At 41.7% G+C, this 15,000-nt stretch overlaps 2 protein-coding genes across 2 annotated transcripts in view; both read left to right on the forward strand.

Annotated features, from left to right (window-relative positions):
• The window catches only part of LOC143135698 (NLR family CARD domain-containing protein 3-like), a 219,438-nt gene that overhangs the window by 23,301 nt on the left and 181,137 nt on the right, over positions 1–15,000 (forward strand). The gene's annotated exons all lie outside the window — the stretch shown is intronic.
• Positions 1–15,000, forward strand: part of LOC143135891 (NLR family CARD domain-containing protein 3-like) — an 83,704-nt gene that overhangs the window by 26 nt on the left and 68,678 nt on the right. The window contains exon 1 of the mRNA XM_076296235.1: positions 1–47. This exon is cut by the window's left edge and continues 26 nt beyond it. The gene's annotated coding sequence lies outside the window, so the exon portion shown is untranslated. The remainder of the gene's footprint in view (positions 48–15,000) is intronic.

Below are 15,000 nucleotides of genomic sequence, written 5' to 3' on the forward strand. Positions count from 1 at the left end.
TAGACGTCTTGGAAACTTGCTATTTTGCAACAGGAAACAATTTTGTGGTGAGTAGACCTACAATACAGTTTGTTTATTCTGTTTCGTAACATTGCCTAATTATTAAGAAGGATAACACTACTGCACCCTATGGCTATAACGTTGTTTGCCTAACGGAAATTACATTACGTTAAATCAATGGTGGAAATGAAAGAAAACGATGTGATCAAGTGCACAATATCAGACTAGTATTTTATCAGAGTTCTTTGTTTTTGCGATGTATTGTTGGGAATTGTTGCTATTTGCCCCGGTCGACATCGGAGAAGAGAGATCTCAGTAGCCTTTGTCTGCAATCAGTCTAGCCTGTCTTTGAGACATTTTAAATGGGCAACTTTACATTTTTGGTTCACTTTTTTCTAGGCAGTAGATTGCGTCCTAGTCAGTCTAGTCAGAATTAACTTTTGAGTTTAAAGAAGTCACATGTCCATTTTGTAAAATGCAGAAGTCTAAAATGGTGTTGACGTTGCGCACTTCCAATGCTTGTGTAAGCCTATCAGCTCACAGAAAAAAAATAGAATAGAAGATCATACACCTCATCAGCAATGTGGAGTGTAGCCTAATGTAGCATCTGAACATGAATCTTGAATTTCCCCTTGAGGATCAATAAAGTATCTATCTATCTATCTGAACTTACATATAATTTTTCCCATACAATATGGAGTGGTAATATAATAGGTGGGTAAACTATTGCAATGTGCCATGTGTCAGTCATTTGCTCAAGCCACCATTCTAACCCTGCTGCAGAACACTATTACAGCTTACCACGATATGTTTGCAGTTTTGAGTTTAAAACTGTGACATTTTCTAGGGTGCCGATCATTGTGGGACTTTTTTTTTTCCTTTAAGGTTTTCCCCTTGTTGTTTCCATTATGATACTATGAGATGATTTGCCAAATGGGGATTTCTGATGCTCTTTTTGTACCAGGGGTGCCAATACATGTGGAGGGTTCTGTATTGCGATAATTTCAACTATATTGTATAATCGTCATATTTATGGTATAGATGATGTTTTTGGGCATATGGTAGGCTAGAGTTTGTGAGAGTGTCTGCAAAATCCTGTCTTTGTTCTTCGACTCAGAAAACTATGTGCTTGTGCTACGTCTGTAATTTTCCAGTGGACTTGAAAGATGTAGTCTACGTGACTATGTGCTCGTGCAAATGTCTGTGGTTTTCCTGTGGACCTGAGAGTTGTAGCCTACGTGACAAATGAGATATAGCCTATATGAAGAAAGACCTTTGCAGAAAAAAAATTGTTAAGAACCTTGTAGCTGATGATTTACCTAGCAACATGTGATGCAATTGAAATGATTAGCTGTGTCTCATTGGAGAGTAACAGCTCCATGCTCATGCCTCTCTACTGTATATTAATGTACAATAGTTTCCTATGACTGTTTCCCAGAGCCATATACCTTTATATGGCTCTGCTGTTTCCTTATTCACAGTATTTACTGCTGTATCATTATCTACAGTAGAACCCTTTTACTGTATATGAATGTACAGAACTTCACAGTATCTTCATTTGCAATACTTATTACTTATTACTAGTATTTTATCATTCACAGTAGTTCTACTACATTTACATCTACAATATTATTTGAAATGATTTACACTTTTTCCAGTATGTATGTCAGAACAATGTTACTTTATTTAAAAAAAAACACTTGCAAATACATTAAAGAAATGAAACCATAGACAAACTCATGGCCGCCGTCATCAGTACAAAACAGGCCTATTTCCAACGCCCCTCTAGCTCTTGTGAAGTATGAGCTTCTACACACTATAACAGCATAATGTGAATGAAGGCTTCCTGCGTGACCCATTCTGATTGAATTGTCTCCGATACAGGAGCGCCGCTTGGGGAGGGGGGGGCTTCTCAGGGCCCAGCACTGACATATACTATATATCGGGGTGCCCAGAATTATTGTCTGTGTCCAAATAGGGTCCAAATTGTAAAGCAGCGCCCCTGCTTCAATATAATAAATACAACACATTGGGCATGGCAAGAAATTTGGCAATACTACTTTGACACCCCTGGAGAAACTAACAACATGCATGTAAAAAAGTTTTACATTCACTTGAGTCTCACACATGAAACTAAAGAATAATACTGATAAATGAAAATGCTAGAAACGATTGCAAAATTACTGTATCAAAACAAAAGCCAAGTAGTTAAACTGGACATGGACGGTTCCACACATCTACTGTTAGCTGCTAGTTGCTAAGGAACACTTACCGCAGTCGCGCTATCCGGAGAAATTATTTGGTCACCTCTATTAACGATTTACAGCTCCCCCATTGTTTACATGTGTTGATTGGAAGTCAATGGGAGCCGTAAATCGTTCTTAACAGTCTTCTGTAATAAACTCCGGGTTTGCTAACTGTGCTTCGTTATATGTGTAGAGGCCCTAAGCAAGCTACTGACGAGGTTTGGTGGTGCCGTTTTGAACAATATTACTGGTTAAAAAAATGCTATTTGGGAAGCGTTTAGCTTACTGCCTATAGCTACGCCACTGTTTGGGATTTGGGGCTATAGCATATACCAGGCTAAGCTCTGTAGTGGTTGATCAACGAAAATTACTGTCTCCACGGCTTATTTGATGTGTTTTAATGCACAGGGATGCAAACAGAGGTATGGTCAAAAAGGAGTGAGATTATCGAAGCCCACGCTATATATATCATATAATTACATTTTGCCACCACCTCTGCCATCCAGGGCTCACCCTATTCACACAAAAATGTTTTTTATATGAAAATACACTGTCCCACTTCCTTGGAAATTCCTAAAAGTAAAGAATACTGAGACAACGCTGGAAAATTTGGCATGTCCCTTTTTTTTCATTTTTTTTTTAAAAAGTCTGACATTTTGAATTTGTGTTTGGCTGTCTTGACCTCAATCCCTGTATATTGCCATATATGTGGGAGGGGGGGTTTGGGGGTCCTCCCCCAGAACATTTTTAATTTTTCTGATGTGGTTTCCTGTATTCTGGTGCATTTGGGGGATGGCCAATACTAAATTCAATCAGATTCATAGCCTACATCCTGATTTGTTGATATTGAGGCAATGATTCCATGCAAAGGCTTGGGCTTCAGGGCCCCCTGGCCCCGGTAGGCCCGTGCAGTAATCCATCCCTGCTGTAACCAAGACCAGTTCCACTTTGTTTTACAACCCTCATCCACTTTCTTAACTTTTAGTGCCTCACTCTCATCAAATTCTCTCATTCTGCAAATGAAAAGTTGCATATATTAGCCATAGTGTTACCCTAGACCTGACAGTATCATAACAGAGTGCAAAATAGTTCACTTCACTCTGCCCCCTTTCTCAATGCGCCCCAAACTAACGTTCTTCTGCACGAAAATGTACAGTTAAAATGTATCAACAGTAGTGCGGTCTGTCTGTTAGGATAAGCCCACACATCAGTTTCTCGCCCTTATGTGGTAGGCAGGGTTCTACACTAACATTTTTTTCCAGGAGCACTTGTGTGCCCAAGTTAAAAAATGTAGGAGCACAGACAAAAATGTGGGCGCACAGTCAGTTCTACACTTAACTTACACATAATCTAACATTACACTCCACAGTTAATCATGCCAGTGCACCAATTGCAAATATTAAGAATGACTGACAACATTTATGCTACAGGAAACAGGATTTTAAAGATCAGTGCCTACTTTATTTTCAGTCTGTTCTATTTTCCTACATTTTGTTAATGTAAAATAATATAATACATTGCCATATTTGCATTTAACCTGTATATCAAGTATCCTGCCAAATGTAGGCTAATTTATTTATTTGTGAATCCATCTGTAGCTAATCCAAATATGCCCATGGTGACCTATCTGACTGCATACTGCCTAATACTACTACTAAAACAGTCCATTTTCTCTTCCACAAAACCCAACATAGGCTATCAAGGATGTATATTTTTTTTATCCTTTTATTTTTTATTTGAAATATCTGCATTGATGGGGGCAGTAGGCAAAAGTTAGGCCTACTTTCGTTTTGCACATCAGCTTGTATTCGGTGTAAACAAACAAGCATGCGTGGAAGCCTGGAGTTGTCAGTAGCGTTCTACCTTTGAATAAAATGGGAGTATTACGGGAAGCTACTTTTATGCCTGTTCGCTACAGCTATATTTTGCATATTGCAGCCAATACGTCAACTGGGCTAAAAGGCATGTTAGGTTACCTTTCCTTCTCTCACTGCATTCTCAGAATCTTATCCTGTTCCTCCTATATCCGATGAATTCGGTGGATAGAAGCACTAATTTCTTCAATCTTTGCATCTTGGCTGGCTGGTCTAACTTTCCGCTTTTTCTGCGCGCTCTTGGATTTGATAGAAGCGACCAGTGTTGCCAACTATTTAAAATGGAAAGTAGCTAAAGCCAGCTCCAAAAGTCGCTAAATGTCGCTAGATGACGTCACATACTAATTTGCATATCAATTACGTCACCACGTCGTGTACCCCCCCCCCCCCCCCAAAAAAAAAGGTGATGGCCCTTTAACTCCCTTTTACACCTGTTTGCTTTTGTCCTACTCAAATAGTCAACTTTAAATATATTTCATTTAAAGTATACTATACTATTATTTGTATATTAATTGAGACACTTTACACTTCTGTACACTATCTCGTCATAGCCTACACCAGAATGAGCATCAAGTGGCTGAAAAGCAGTCCAACCTATTCCCAACTGCTCCATCTGCTTTGCACTGCTTGAAGTCTGATTATAACTTCACCATAGGCTACACACAATTTAACCTTACTGGCTATATTTTGGATATATTTAGGCTTAATGTCACTAGGACAGACCAACAGATTTTTTCCCCCTCAGCCGACAGTCTGTCCTGCATTGACAACATTGAGGCTATATAGCTTAAACAAATGCTATATTTTCCTAACCTGTATGTTCGATTTTGAACAGCTTGTGAATGAAGTTGTAGCCTAGGCTACTTTCTTTTGTTCAGTGTGGTTGTTGAACGATGCTGGCAGCGTGTCCTTGTTTCCCTGTCATCATGTCATTGCTCTCGTCTCGTTGATTCTGGTTGTAATCTCACCCGAAGTTGCGGCCATAGAGTTGCGGCACCTTCCAATAACGTTGTCTGAGCTGTTAGATCTATAGAATATCTACTTCCGTGTAATAACATGGGCTGATACTACAGGCCAGTCATTACTTTTATAATCATGGGGCAACACTTCGGGCGAACTCGATGTAATTCACAAATGAAACAGGCATGAGACTTTCACACAGCACAAACTCACTGCTCACACAGAAGAGTAAAAAGGGACGTTACATGCCATCAGAGTCTCCAAAAGTCTCCAAGAACGCCAGAAAAAGTAGCTAGATTTGTCGCTAGTCGCTTTTTACAAAAAAAGTCGCTTGGGGTTTCTGAAATCTCGCTAAATATGGCGACAAAGTCGCTAAGTTGGCAACACTGGAAGCGACTACTAGCGAGTCACAACAGTCTATGGTCACAACGCGAAACTGCTAACGTTGATGGGAGGTGTAGTTTTTATGCTGCATTCGCGACGTGATTCTATGGTTTGCACCAGTAATGTTTCTCGATGTTGCGGTGTATTTCTGCGATGTAATGTTTCTCGATGTTGCGGTGTATGTAACGTTAAATCCTTGCAGTGAAGTGCAGCCCCTTAGCAGTCAGATAATGGTGCGCAGCCAATGGGATTTTTACGTGCGCAGCTTTTTGATTTAGTGTTGTCTTACACATGTTTCACGGACTTTAACGGTAGGCTATGTGTTTATTTAGTCATTTTAATACAGAATTAACTTTGATGAAATTATAATCAGACACTTCACACCCCCCCCCCCCCCCAACAAAAAAAAAGAAAAACTCATCGGATCTGCACGATTCACACAAGTCCCTCAGACAGCCGTGAAAAAGGCGGCATCCGCCAAAAGGCGCACCGTTTGCATCTCTGAATGCAGAAAAAAACCCTTGGGTCAATTTTCGCTGGAATTACACTTTAACATAGTCCAATTGGTTAAACGGCTGATGTCCAATGATGATGATGATGATGACGGCGCACAGCTGTGTCGGAGGACACAGTTACTGGCAGTCTGGGGAGCACTGGAAGCACAGAACAGTTGTGGGCGATCCTGCAGATCAGCAGCTTGGTGGACTTTGACAGCGACAGTTTGTTGTTTCGTGAGATCGCTGTCATCAGAGTTCTTTGACGTTAGCTACTCAATCCAGACTGCAGGGCAGGCTGCTAGCATTGCTGCTCGCAGGTCAATAATGTCTAGTCAGTACACCAAATAAGGAAGGCCTATAGATAGTAATTGTGAAAATAAAATATGTAGATCTTGCAGTTTGGTCTTTTCATGTAGCCTTGGCAACTATCTAGTATATGCCTGAATAATATGCACATGAATTGACACTAGTTAAACTCACCTCAACATGTCATTTAACCACCATGGGCAATGCTAACACTGTTACAAACAGTGCAGCGTGCAAGACTAGGCCTATCATTATTTTTTACTCTTATAAACAAGGGTAGGCTACACTTGGGTCTTACATTTTCCTTTTTTGGGGGCACTGCACTGACTCTGCCGTGACTCTCCTGTTCCTAGATACACTGAACTGATTTAGTTCGGGAGAAAAGAGATAAAAAGCCCGCCTACACTGAAAACTGATTGGTTGATTTAGCGAAACAGGCCAATCAGGATGCTCTCTGTCTTGGATGTGCTCAGACCAGACACACACGCACCACCCCTCTCTCCCTCCCCTGTCGTGTGCGCGCTACACTCTATCCCTCTCGCGTGAGTGCTTGATCGCTCGCTCTAGATTCCGGGAGATTTGATCTAATTTGCGGGCGTCAGGGAGCCGCTATCAATGTGCGGGAGACTCCCGGAACTTCCGGGAGACTTGGGATGTCTGGATCTCTCGCAGAGTGCTAAGTAGCTGTCCTGAGAAATATTGCAAGCGCCGTTCACGGATGGATGTCAGAGGACCAGGGCAAAACCTAGCCAATGGCAAGCTCTTCAGTCCAATGGACTAACGTTAACGTTAGGCATCAACCTGCGATTCTTCCTCACTGCTCCTATAAGATGTACTAAAAGCACACAAAACAAAGAAACAAAGAGTAAATATTACATTCAATATTCAAAGATTCTTTATTTTATGACCGTATAGTATGCCAACGCGGCGCCTTGAATGAAAAAAACCCCCGCTCGAACAGGGTCTCATCAATGCAAACCAACGCGACCAATATTTACTGTCCTCCAACGTTGCAGCGCTGTCTTCATCAGTTTAGCTGGTTCCCTGGGATGAAAGGCATCATTGCTAATTGCCAGAGTGTCTCGCAGAGACAATTCCATTGTATTCTCGCGAGAACTCTGGATTTCCAGGGTAGCAAAGATCATCAATTCAGCCTTAAAGCTCATGTTCACATTAGTTGTGGATGCATGTTTAAAAGAACCTAGACTACAAGCTAACCGTAGCTACTACCCAGCTTGTCTGGCACGTCTCAGGTTGTCTGAATTTTAGATAGAGCAGCCACAGTGCACACACCCCAACACACACACACACACAAACACACACATTGTTGGCGAGGAATATCAGGTAGAACGGCCAGAGTGCGCACACACACACACACACACACACACGTCATTGGCGAGGGATATCAAGAAGAGCACACACAGTGCACATACACACACACACACGTCGTTGGTGAGGGATATCCGGTAGGGCGGCCACTGTCTGTGTGATGATCTCAAGCTGTGGGGTCAGTGCAGTCAGCTGGACAATAGAGATGAGCCCGTTCTGTGATAGCAAAACTACAAGAGAGATTTAGAAGGGGAAACTATCAAGTAACAGAAACTGAACATGGCTCTGTGAGCGTGTGTGTGTGCGCACAGGTCTGTGCGTGTGTGTGTGTGTGTGTGTGTGTGCGCGTGCATGTGTGCATTTCACCTTTCACCACTCTTGGTGGAATTGCAGAACGGTACCCTGATAGAAAAGGAGGACCCGCTCTAACTACAGTAAGCCGTCAGTTTACATCAAATGTAGCGAGGCGTACCTAGGGGGTGGAGGGGGGTGGGGGTGGAGTAGGCCTATGTACAACGGCATAACATACTTTAGCCATGTGGGGGTGGGGGAGGGGGGGTGGAGTAGGCCTATGTATAATGTAACACACAATGTCACGGCAATGTAGTGTGGCCACAGTGCACTCACACACACACACACACACACACACACGTTGTTGGTGAGGGATATCAGGTAGAGCACAGCCACAGTGAACACACACACACACACACACTGTTGGTGAGGGATGTCAGGTAGAGCGGACACAGTACGCACACACACACACACACACACACCACACACACACACACACATGTGCGTGCATCCTGACCACAGACAACGCCTAACCTAACTGACGCTTACTCCCATATTCAAAGTGAAAGGTTGTAAAGTTATCGCTTGTATCGGGCACGCTTTGTTAGTTGTAGACTGTAGATGTCTTAGAAACTTGATATTTTACTAGCTACAGGAACCTATTTTGTGGTGAGTAGACCTCCAATACTGTTTGTTTGTCCTGCTTCGTTAAATTGCCTAATCATTAAGAGGGATATAGGCTACTACCGCACCCTTAAGGCTAACTTGCATTTTGCTTAGTTGTTCAGTAGCCTAACATGAATGAAAGAGGTGAAAGAAGTGCACGGTGGAAATGAAACGGAACGGTGTTATCAAGTGCATCAGATGTTTGGCTACATAACAAATCAGACTAATTTTCACGTTTTTTGTTGGAAACTTTTGCATTTTGTCCCGGTGGACATCTGAGAGAGATTACCATATATCCAATAGCTGTTTATCTGCCTATCAGGCTAGCCTGTCTGTGGACAACTTGACATGTTTCGGGACGTGTAATGTTTCACTTTTGTATACTAGCTGCAGGGGCCCTGCTAGAAAATGTGGGCCCTATGACAGAAAATAATTCTGGGCACCCCAAATGCTAGGGGGTCCAGGGGCAATTGATGAATTGAGACTTAAAATATATTACATTCATTGATTTTAGCAATACAGCCTACCTACACCTACGCAGGAGAATGGGCCTTGTAAGTGGCTTTGGATAAAAGTGTCTGCTAAATGAATACATGTAAATGTGGTGAGGATTATAAGTACTGTACAGATAATAGCTTTTCACACACACACACACACACACACACTATATACTGTACTCTGTACAGATAATAGCTTTTAACAGTGTATTTGTGCATGCACGGTCACATAGTCTCTGCATGTAGTCATGTAGCTGTAAGTTAGAGGAGTTGGAGGAATAGTGACTAGATATTCAGTCTCTTTCCCACACACAAACACACACACACACGCGCACACACACACACACACACACACACACACACATACACACATTGTTGGTGAGAGATATCCGGTAGAGTGGCCACAGTGCGCACCAGTGTTGTAGTCCGAGTCATGAGCTAAATTTAGAGACTCGTGACTTGACTTGGATTTGAGCACTGAATGACTTGAACTTGGACTCGGACTCGGACTCGTATATTCAGACCATCCAGACTTTGACACGAGGACTCGACTTTTTTTGTAATGTCATTAGGCTTTAATTGTAATATGTCATTAGAATATTATTTGGTATAGGATTTTAATATCTAAATTATTTTTTGTATTAATATTAGTGCAATGGAGTATTACTGCTTCATGTCATACATCACACATCACGCCATGTTCCTACAATAACGGACGTTAACTTTAATGGCGCCAAATGTCTGGAGACATGAATGCCCCGAAGGTAGTTTATTTTGCATTTAATAGCGACTCGACTCAGACTTGACTCGGATGAGTAGTGGACTCGACTCGGACTTGACTTGGAATTTTTTTTAATGACTTGGACTTGACTCAGACTTGAACACTGGAGACTCAAACCTGGACTCGGACTCGAGGCATAGTGACTACAACACTGGTGCACACACACACACACACACACACACACACACTGGACACATACACACACACATCGTTGGTGAGGGATATCAGGTAGAGGCCACAGTGCACATACACACACACACTGTGTGTGTGTGCGTGTGTGTGTGCGTGCATCCTGACCACAGACCACGCCTAACCTAACTGACGCTTACTCCCATATTCAAAGTGAAAGTTATTGCGTGTAGCAGACAGGCTTTGTTGTTTATAGACTGTAGACGTCTTAGAAACTTGATATTTTACTAGCTACAGGAACCTTAAGAGGGATGTAGGCTAACTTGCAAGTTGTTCAGCCTAACAGGAATGAAAGAGGTGAAAGAAGTGAATGGTGGAAATGAAACGGAACGGTGTTATCAAGTGCACTGTTACATATCAAATCAGACTAATTCACCCTTCGCTAAGTCCCACCCTCCTTAGGTACTGTTGCTATGCCTGACAAGCTTTAGCAACCTGCACGTCTATTACATAGGAGGAGAACCGGGACTTTTCAATGAAATGTCATTTACAAAGACATCGTACTACACTGAAAGCTAATATTTTGTCACTAACAACCTACATCTGTCCTCTGTCAAATACAGTTGGAATTTCAGCTCTGAACAAAACCGTTCATGAGTTATTTAAGCAGAAGTCGAATGTGCATTTTGTTTCATTCGACTCTCCTGGCCAGAATGAATGGAACAGGCATGGGGGACGAAAGAAACATACCATTTAAGCTATGTACTTCTCACAACTTCAATAATTGACAACATACCATGAATGGTACTTCAAATAGGTGTTATTTTAAATAGATTGCTGATGAGCTATACATCTTGGTCAACGTCTGTTAACAACTTCTTGCCGTCATCGTGAAGCGTGTATCTTGCGGTTATGGAAATATCATGCAATATGCCATTTTTTATAGTTAGAACAATATGTGTTCCCAAATAGAGCATCACAGTCCCGCCCACAGGAGTTTCCGGAAGTAAGAATTCAATGCAATTTCTCCATTGACAATTCGGGTATAAGCCATAAAAACTCAAAACCAGCTACGGCTGTACTAAGCGATTGTGTATGCTCATATAGACGCCAAAAGTTCACGGGGCACTAACCTCGTTTTGAGATAAATGTCTTTTTTTCGCGATGTCTTGGATAAGTACTCACAATCCTGAACAATCCCACAATCCCATAGTGATGCCTCTGATTGGTGGAAAGGCCGTTAAGATCATAGTTTGAAACTTTATCAGCGAAAATTATTGACAAAGATGGCGGAGTATTTTACTGCCTATGGCGAAAATCTTAATGTGAATAAAAACTTTCTAGACTAACATTGATACTTGTATCAACAAGGATTGTGGTTTATATATCACACGAACTTAGTCAGGGCCAAATACACCATCAAATAGAACACTGTAAATGCTAGTTTGAACACTTAACTTTTCAGGTAGCCGATAGGCTAATCATCAGCCTTTCAGACATTAGAATGTCATTATAATGCTGCTAACATTAGCCTACATGCTGCAACACAGGTATGAAATATATTATGTTTTAGTGACCTTGTTGTTTCTATGAACATGAATTGTTGTTTATAGGAAACATCAACTTAGTCGAGGCATATAAAGGCCTGTATATCCATTAAGTACTTAAACCTTTGAACTAGCTAGCTAGCTGATAGCACAAGCTGGATGCTGCAGTAAAATGGTTAGCAAACCGTCCATGCCCCCGTGAATATTTCACTGTTTCAAGGACGAAATCAAGAGTGTCCAAAGGGGTGAAAACCACTTTAAATCGGGCCACATTATTGACTGTTGTGTGTTGAGGGTCAGCTTGTGGGTTTTGTAAGGGCCAGCATGAGGGACAAGACCTATCAAACCTACGAAGTTGTGTGGTGAGTTTTGCAGGGAGGTTGGTAATGCTAGTTAACATTACCTAGGCTACTGTAGCCTTCATACTGTACAAGTCATATCATCACCTAGAAATACTTCTTCGTACATTTAATGAACATTTTGTGTAATAATTCACAGCAAGTTAATAAACTGAATATGGTGGTCCAAGAGCAGACCATGCACCGGTCCATGCATCAGGATGGCAGTCATATACAAAGCACTGCACAATGTTGCTAACGTTAACGTTAACGTTTCACACACACACACACACACACACACACACACAATATAAAATACACGATGGTAAATATAACATTCAATACCAAAACACTATTATTTACACGATTACTCCTGAAATAACTGCTATTAACTATATAAAAATCACTGTTTGGAGGAAAGGGTTTGCGTGCTGTCGCCGGTTGGAAATGATTTCGCACTGGTTCGTGCTGATATTTTTCAGTGAGGCGCGGTGGTTTATGGGATGAGTAGTTCAATTTCAATTTCAATTTATTGTGCTTATATAGCGCCAAAACATTACACATGTATCATGGCGCTTTACAGAATGTAGGCAATCAGAGAAAAAGAAAAGAGGGAGAAAAGAAAAGGAAGAAAGAAAGAAGGAAGGCCCATGGGTAACAGGGGCAAGGAAAAACTCCCTAGAATAGGAGATACATAAAGGAAGAAACCTCGAGCAGATCCACGACTCAAGGGCCTGACCCATCTGCCTAGGGTCAATACGGATAGTAAGGTCTATAAACAATGACAAATGCATATGCAATGACAGTCAGGTGTGGAGAGAAGGACATGGTGTTTAAAACACCTGAGGTGAAGGTTACAGAAGGTGGAATGATTACGTGTCCGGTATGATAAGCGTAATCATGATTTAGTGAGAGAAAGTGCAATAGTCCGGCGTCGGAATTGTCCAGGAAAAGTTGTGATGGGGCCAGTGGTGGGTCAGCAGACAGGCCAGAATCCAGGCAGAGTTGTCATAGGCAGGTGATGGGGCTGTACGGGCCAGGAATCCAGGTAGGGGGACAGTAACACAGCAGTCAAGGATGGGACTTCAGGTGGGATGGGTAAGAGGAGGGCCAGGCACGCGGATGGTTGATGACTGGTGATGATATACCTCACAAGGGAGGTACAGTAAGGGAGAAGAAAGAGAAATGTAGAATGGGTTAGTATTACTTGAAATCAATTTGGTTAATGTCAAGAAGTGATCAGTAGTGCTATATATTGTTACAGTAAATCATAGTGAGAATAGGCAAGAGAGGGAGAGTTGAGAGAAAGAGGGTAGGAGAGAGAGGAGAGGGGAGGGGGTTGTACGGCATGGCACATGCGGAGTCCATGACAGCACTATGCTATAGCAGCATAACTAAGGCATGGTGAGGGGTAGTCAACACCAGCGCAGGTATGGTCAGTGACCACCATCTCACGCGCGACTGGGGTGCCAGTCACACGAGGACTCAGCAGGGTGATCCATTCCAAAATCCCCGAGATGGGTGAAGTTCCACACCGCACCATACCTAACTATGGGAGGCAGTAAAGAGGTATGTTTTAAGTCTAGACTTAAAAATAGGGAGGGTGTCTGCTAATCGAATTGAGGAGGGTAGATTATTCCAGAGGAGGGGTGCGCGATAGCTAAAAGCTCTGCCACCTACTGTCGTTTTTGAGATTCTTGGAATTACAAGAAGGCCAGTATTCTGTGATCGTAACGGTCTGGGTGGGTTATATGAGACTAGGAGATCTTTAATATATTCTGGTGCCTGGCCATTAATGGCTTTGTACGTTAGAAGTAATACTTTGAAGTCAATGCGACTTTTAACAGGCAGCCAATGTAGAGATGCCAGTATAGGGGAAATATGTTCATATTTTTTAGTTCTAGTGAGTGTGCGAGCAGCTGCATTTTGTATAAGCTGTAAGCTCTTTAGGCAGGTGTTGTTGCAGCCAGCATACAAAGCATTGCAATAATCAATCCTTGATGTTACAAAAGCATGGATTAATTTTTCAGCGTCTGGTAATGATAAGGACTTCCTTATCTTTGAAATGTTCCTTAAGTGATAGAATGAAGTTTTGGTAATCTGTTTTATGTGATTGCTTAGTGATAGGTCTTGATCAATTGTAACTCCTACATTTCTAACACTTGTGGATAAATATAATCGAAGATCAGTAAATGTAGCCTGTGATGAGAATAGGATGTCCCTCATCTTTTTAGGACCTACAACCATAACTTCTGTTTTATCGGAGTTCAAAAGCAGGAAATTATTTGTCATCCATGTCTTTATATCTCTTATACATGTGTCAAGTTTGGCTAACGGAGTTTATTCGTCAGGTTTTACGGAAAGGTATAGTTGCGTGTCGTCTGCATAAGAATGAAATTTAATGCCATGTTTCCTAATTTCAGAGCCTAGGGGAAGCATATAGAGAGAAAATAACAGGGGCCCTAGTACTGAGCCTTGAGGCACCCCATATTTTACTATAGTCTCAATAGACGGTTTATTGTGGACTTGTACAAATTGTCTGCGGTTAGAAAGGTATGATCTAAACCAAGCAAGTGCTGAGTCTTTAATGCCTATCAAATGTTCAAGCCTGTGAAGTAGTATGTCATGGTCTATGGTGTCAACTAAGGCTGATTCAGTACTGTGGTGAGCTCTGAAACCAGACTGATATAATTCTTCGATTTCATTCATATGTAAAAAGGCACTAATTTGTTTATTAGTTCCTTCGCTCGGAAATGAAAATATGTACACAGTCTTGTACCTTTGACTTTTTTTGGACTTTCTCTTCATTTTTTCACTCGAAATGATATGTTGTATGCTTATGAGTTACGCCGTAGCTGATTAGCCTAAGACATGCTCTAAAACTCTTTAGATACGGATTTTTCCAAAACGTCAATGGGAGAAATGAATGGGAAATTTACTTCCGGAAACTAAGCTCTCTCGGAGAAGGGGCGGGACTGTGATGCTCTATATATCATGTTCCTATAGTGTAACATGTTATTTCACTGTGGGTCATTCCACGTCAATTCAACCAGGGCCCACGCACTTAGGTCTCAAAAAATTCTGAAAAAATTACCAGGCGTACTTATGTTACCCAGGAGACACACTGAGGATTATAAATACTGTACTCTGTACAG

The sequence above is a fragment of the Alosa pseudoharengus genome, unplaced genomic scaffold, assembly GCF_046254945.1.
Source record: "Alosa pseudoharengus isolate Yale_2024_CS ecotype anadromous, Long Island Sound unplaced genomic scaffold, YU_APseudo_1.1 YU_APseudo_1.1_scf_1, whole genome shotgun sequence".
In the NCBI taxonomy this organism is placed as follows: domain Eukaryota; kingdom Metazoa; phylum Chordata; class Actinopteri; order Clupeiformes; family Clupeidae; genus Alosa; species Alosa pseudoharengus.